The 7,154-nt window shown below is 36.6% G+C and overlaps 1 protein-coding gene across 1 annotated transcript in view; it reads right to left on the bottom strand.

Annotated features, from left to right (window-relative positions):
- The window catches only part of ADGRB3 (adhesion G protein-coupled receptor B3), a 465,451-nt gene that overhangs the window by 100,900 nt on the left and 357,397 nt on the right, over window positions 1-7,154 (bottom strand). The gene's annotated exons all lie outside the window — the stretch shown is intronic.

Genomic DNA, 7,154 nt, shown 5'->3' with positions numbered 1-7,154 from the left:
TCTGTTTTTTTTCCCCTCGTGTGTGTGTGCTGGTTTAAAGGCAGATGGTTCTCAAACGTCTGTCTGGGTTATGCCATTTGGACTGGGAGATCCCGGATCTTCTATCCTGATGGATATTTTTTTCCGGGATTTTTTGGGGGGTTGTTTTTAGTGATCAGCCGTGGAAATTTCACCCTGGAAACGGCAGCATCAGATCCCTCCAACTCTTGCCTTAGCTCCAGCAGAGGGGTGGATTTCAGTACAGCAGCACACAACATTACCAAAGAGACACACGAGTTCGCCCTCCAGACATCACTCAGTCAACTCGCCTTTCTCTAGCTCCCTCCCCCTTCTCGATTTCTTTTTGTTGGGGTGGCAGCACCAAGCTAACCCCAAGCCAAATGATTGCTTGATGGCACTTTTCACGAACCACCCCTAAACAAAACAAAATGATTAACACAGCCCCCGAACTCAATTAGACATTCAGTATGCTAATGCAAGGTCTGAAACCCACCCCAGCAGAACAATAAAAATGGTATCAACCCACGTTTTCTTTGTGCCAGCAGGGAAAGGGAGACGGAGAGACAAAAAAAATCATCTTTCCTTTTTTTCTGAACTGCAGTGGGGGCAATCATTTCTATAGGAAAAGGGGGGGCTCTTTCAACTAATCAAATCCATTATCTTTACATATGCTMTGCAGAGAAAAACAATTTGGCTTCTTTCTTTTTCCCTCTCCTTTCATGTCTATGGAGCAACTGCAGCTTCTCTGCTGCCAGCACCAGCCACTGTATTGTCAATTTCTGTCAGTTTCACCTCAGGTCACCAAATGACTTGAAAAAAGGAAAAAGAGGGTAGAAGAAACAAGGTGGGGGAATAATAATGTCCAGTCACTCTGATCATCCTTCTTTCACCTCTTCTGCCTCACTAACCCACATTTTTGAGTGATTTTATATGCCAGGGACCTCACTCAAAGGCAATTTGTTATTCCAGAGTGCAGCTCACCCCAGCCCTCCTTAGCATTTCGCACCACTAGCTTTTGAACATGCAATAGATGTAACCTTTGCATGCTGTTGTCTTCAGAAAAGTATCCTGTAATAAACAAAACACAGCAACCGGGGGAAATAAGTGARAGGAAACAACCAATTCTTCAAGCCACTAAAGTTACTAGCTTTCCTTCACAAATTGTCTATTGCRGAGAGCCACATACTAAACCAACCTCTACTATGAAAAATAGAGTTACACATCCTAAATTCTGAAACATTGTCTTCTGGCTAACCTAACCAGTTTACTTTATTAGATTTCCTATCTGTTATGTTATTGTGACACACAGTTAAGGCCAAATGAAATGCATTTATCTGAGTTGATTAAATATTAARGAATGACAACTTAAAAGAAGTTTACATTTTAAAACAAAAGAATGGTATTCATGCTGAGAGTAAGATCCAATATACTGAATTTAATCTATGCTGAAAACTACTGTACAYACAATGCACCTAATTAGCACCAAATGCTTGTAGATGGTGTTGAATGCACAGATTTAGACAAGTTCTGATTATAAAAGGTAGACAACTACACAGATCAGTTTTATCAAAACAAAATTGTTATAATACTATTTAAATTGATAAAAAATAAGGGTAGTCTACCAGGTTTAAAAGGTCTCATTCTAGTCTTCAATTTACTCACTCAAATACAAAATTCAAGTCACAGACTAGTTGAACTGTTTGCTGTAACTCCACAACAGTCAATATTACAAATAAACTATATATTTTTTAAATTAATTACAGTTGAAAAACCAGTGATTAAATATGGCCCATCTCTCATTTCTAACTAGTGCATTAAAAAAAAAAAAAAAAAAAAAAAAACTCATTTGTAGACTGTTGGCATGACAGTTGACAGAAGCTTTGCAGAATGTTGCATCAAGTCCACGAAGGAGACGGAATAATGAGCAGAATTCAGAGGAAAAGTGCAATTGCAATTTGTTGTATGATACTCATGCCTACAGAACTGTAAATTGGTGATTACTTATTCACTCAGAGATGCTGGCCATTTTGGCTTGCTTTTTAAAGTTTAGTCAATATTTTAAAATTAACTGATATAAAAGCAGTATTTGGTTTTAGATATAAATCAAGTCAGAAATGGAAATGTGGAGTTAAAATGGATGTACCATATTCAGCATATCTCAGTGCTATGCTTTACATCAAATCCTTCATCTATGATCTGTCCTGCTTATAATACATCCCTTCTGGGACAGTGATAAGCTACCCCATTTATAGAAGCTCCATTCCTTTTTGATGTGWTTTTCTTTAAATGTGTGGCTAAAGGTTTAGAGTTATCATATGAATATGCAAAAGGCACCTATTATTCTTGTGGAYCTTTCCTGTTATGTAGGAAAAATATCAAATTAAAAATATGTAACAAATAGAGATGTAGGTTCATGCCCATTATTGGCAATTTTRTACTGTTCTACTCAGCTACAGATGACTTAATCAACCTGGCAGGATTCCCATGACATAAGCAAAGGAATTCCCAGGAAATACAGATTCACCATTGCAGATCCTGTGTCATCCTGCAGCTGATGCATTATTACAGAYAGGGAAAGAAGTGTAAGTTGGATATCATTTTCCCACAGATCAATGGCTAATGTGGCATAAGCACTCAACATCTCCAGCTCCAACATTTGTCTAAGAGCATGTCTTTCTCACAGCTTTTTTAGAGTCAGAGAAATGCAAGGGTGCCTCTTCAAGCTCACTTTTGAATTTAATGTAAACTTTTTAGTTCTAATCAAGGAGTGAGAACATACTGTGCAAGAAAAATGATGGTCAAATGAAGTACAGAAAAGTATTTTAATTGTATATGATATAGCAGAAATAACACAATTTTCACTGTTTGATAATGTACTATGCAATACTGCATGATGTGTAAGTGATGCTTACTACTGAAATCAATGACACAACTGTGTCAGATATTGAAACGGAAATGTCGTTTATAGGACAGGAGCATTTTTGCGGAATAAAAAATTCATTCACAGACACAACTGCCAATCTGATATAGACTGATGACCAAGCCACATTTGATATGCTAGTAACTGCATTTCTGTTACTTTGCAGCATTTTTCTTGGTCTCATGACACAGTGTACTACTTACTATTGATATATTTTGTTAAAATTAATAATATACTTGTCTTACTAATTGCATTGTTTTGTCTACTTCAACATAGCGATGGATAAAAATCAACTGTGACATGGCTGTCAAATCCAATCACTTAGTAACGAACCTACCACATAATATACACTACTTTGTTATTTTACTTTGAAGAATTTTAAGCAAAGATAGATTTTTTGGAGGGAGAAACTGCAAGACAAGAAAAAAGGAAGAAGGTTATTATGGACAATACTGTTAACTGTTTATTCCATACTGGCAACTCGTGATTCAGGTAGTTACCTTGGGTTTTGACCACCATGAACAAAGAATTAGCATCCTGGCTCTATGCTTTTGCTGTTGGTTTACTTTAGCAATTTCTTTCATGACTGGTATCTGTATTTTAAGTAGGATGAGGAACCTTTTGAACTATCATGTACATAATTGTATTAATTAAAAACACAACAGAAAACAGAGTACTTGGGAGTTAGGAAATTATAATATTAATACTCCTCAGGTAATCAGTGAGTTCTCCTCACTTCTTGGGTGGGTGGACTATTATACATTTCTTTTTTTCACCTACATGCTGTTTTTCCTTTAAGGACAGACTTCAGTTTCCAACTCTACTTTCAGTAAAGGATGATATATAATGACGACAAGCCCAGGGAAAATGCAGACATTAGAATTTTTTAGTCTAGCAAAAGATAGGAAATATGCCCGTGGCTCTTATGAGCAGCAGCTTATAGACATCATTGTGCCTGTTCAGATGTGCTTGTTGGCACATTAGTGAAGATAAAGTCCTTCCAGCACCTGCTTACTTCTTTACACCTGGACCTAAAATCCCAGGGAGGCCATAGGCAGGCTCAACTGCAGGAGTATCTTACGTCTGTTTCAAGTTGTGCATGTCCATATGTCTGAGATATGACCTAGCCCTTAGTATGCATAATTTGTACTGTGATCAATCTTATCCCTACCAGCAGTGAATGGCAACATCTGGCCTACAGTTTTTTCTAACATAAAAAAAAAAAAAAAAGAAATCAAATGCTTTTCACCATAATGTTGCACATTTTAACAAAGTATTGTTTACTCTGAAATTGTCAATTTGATTAACATTGTCTTAGGGCTTTTTTTCTCTTACACTATTTAGAAAAGCTCATGTAGGAAATCATGGACATGAAAAGAAATAGAATGGACAAAAATAACTGTCTCATGACTACATGTCTAAAATACTGCAAAGATCCAGAAAAGATCTCTGAATTTGTGAGATACCAGCATCAAAAATGAATCTTTCTTTTTTTTGGTAAAACAAATGTGCATCTGGCCTGGAAATCAATTTTTAGTCCCACATGATTTAATAAAGATGCAATATTAAACCCTAAAAATATGACTTATAACAGAGACACTGCAAAAATAAGCATATACTAGTTATTAGATTAGCTCGCAAAAAATCTCCAACCCATAGTAAGGTCCTAGRGAAGACCAAAACATGCTGCGGTTATCACTTTTCCTACTGTAATAAATGGTTCACCTAYAGGGGAACTACAGAAGTGAGGACTRATGCTTGATCAGGGGAATACTGCTGTTTCTAACTTTCCTGTTCGTGTAACTTAAGGCATGATCTAGCACACTGTGTTTAAACCATACTGTAAACATGTTTTCCTATCATTGGAGTATTACAAGTGTAGTACTCCAGCATAGGGAGTAAAAGAAACACCATCTTATGAAGAAATGATATGAACAAAATGGGCTGACATAAGTGTGAGAAATTTCCTTTCTCCTATTAAATAATCCTTGATTACTGATACTGTAGACTACTGATGTAACACAGTTAAAAGAGTTATAAGATCTATTCATGTTTTTGTACAACACCAGACAAACTACACTCACTCTATTTCTGTTATTTAAGGAGCCCGGTGAATGGACACCAGAACAAGAGAACTCGCCTCCTGTTTTTAAGATTACAGAGAAATTCTCCTAAGAGGATGAGTGTTGGTACATCACAAAAATTGAGGGAAACTAATTGCTTTCCATAAGTTAGTCTCTGTCTGACCCTTATAGATGTTCATAGAAAAAGTAGCACAGAATTCAATATTGGGCTCTCCTGCTGTCAATACTGGGCTTTACATGCTGCCAAAGGATGCAGGTATCAGTTGCGGATTTAAGAGAACTGTGACTTCTTTTCCCATGGGCTTCCAGAATGACAAGAGGCCACGCTTCCCTTCCAGTATACTCTATTCCAAGATTGCCTAGAAATTAGAGGAAGGAAGAGAGGGACATTTCTTATTTTCATAAAAACAATAATAATTGAAGTAAACTGGTCAACTTTATTACAAATTATATATTGAATATATTGAACTGCCTTCTTCCTTCTGGACAAGGTTTTATTTATTTAGTATTATTCTTTACTCCAGCTGTGTCTTTCAGTACAGTTCTGCTAACTGCTAAAGGAGATACACCTGATAATGCTGAATAATCAAGACACAAGGATCACATTACATTTCGCAAGCTTGCTTAACTTCGCGTATGTTTACAGATAAGGCTCTTCATCTGAGTTGCTATATGTAAGACATGGCTTCTTGGGGCAAAAGTCATGCAGACACTTGCTTTATTAAAATGTGTATTCTCAGAGTTTGCAGTGTTGAGTTTAGTGGCATTCTGGATATGAAGAAAATTACTGAATATCAACTAGTTTAACTTTACAGGATAACATCAGATATTTAGTAGAAAAGAATACATAGCTTGACAATTATTTTTATTAGCTTTCACCCCTCACAAAATCAGTACAATCTTTCACATTTATTTGTGTAGATTTAGGATGATCTACAGGAAACATTGCAATGTGTCATTTTCTCAATGATTAACTCATGAAATCCTTCACACTGTACTACAATTCATAGAGACTCCTAATAAAAAAGAATCTTGTAAATTGTATATTGCTAGGAGCTTGAAAAGATTAGGGGCTCAGGGGCTCTGAAGTTTATCCTGGAAATTAAGAATGTCAAAGCCTGGATCAAGGTAGTATCTGTTATTACCATTTCTTCCAAAATGACAAGATTAGCAGTAAAGCACAGTAATATTTAAATCATTAAGTCAAGCTTCAAGGCCAGTTATGAAAAACATGGAGGGGAACAAATGCGAAAGAAAATGGAGGAGGAGAAAAGCAGAGCCTGGGCTTCTATTTCTGTTACTGTTACAAGTCTCTGTGTTATCTGGACTGACTGGCCGGATAAAACTAAAAATAATAGGGGTCCAGTCTCATCACAGAATGCTTTGTGTTAGGCACTAGATATACCAATCATAACGTAGAAAGAAAGTTGAGCCACAAAATGAGAATTGCAAAAGCAAACATGTTATGTAGTCATGCTCTGAAATGATGCTCATGTCACTTGTGCTGCAAAAGAGAGCTGAGCTGTATAAGTGCTTCCTTTCCAAACCTAAAGTGAGGTTTATCTGACAGATACCCAATGAAAAGTTCCTCTTTTATCTAACACGTTGATAGTTGTGACACAGAAGAGGCGAGTTTCCTCCTCTCCATTACCTCACCATCAGACTAGTGTATTTCAGTGGGAAAGTACCCTGACCCATTCTGCTGAAGCTGGTGCACCATGAACAGAACTATTCATTGRGCCAGAGGGTGAAGAAAAACACTGCAGGAAAAAAACGAATGGCATCTACATTCCAGTTCCTGCTCCACTCAGTAGCTGGGGCTCCATACTAATTATTCAGTGGATTGATCATTGAAATATTAGGTAAGTGTTATAATTTCTCTGAAGATCCTTAGGTTTCATATATGTTCCTTCATATTTTACTGCATGACTAAGAACCTTCCTGGTTATCATTTTCTCCTCCTTTAGCTCTTGTGATACCAGGCTTCCACTTGCTGCTTCTACACAGTCACACTTTGTTACTTGTTGGATTCTCTGAAGAATGTGATGTGGAGTTAATGTATTTGTGGACCTAAATTGTCTCATTGTCTAATTTTAAAGAAAAAAAATAAAGCCTTTTTTTGTCCAGTTAAACTTCGAAAATAAACTTAA

The sequence above is a fragment of the Rhea americana genome, unplaced genomic scaffold, assembly GCF_003343005.1.
Source record: "Rhea americana isolate MKP2758 unplaced genomic scaffold, rheAme1 scaffold_45, whole genome shotgun sequence".
In the NCBI taxonomy this organism is placed as follows: Eukaryota; Metazoa; Chordata; class Aves; order Rheiformes; family Rheidae; genus Rhea; species Rhea americana.
The sequence above is the reverse complement of the archived record's forward strand: the minus strand, read 5'-3'. Positions and strand labels throughout refer to the sequence as shown.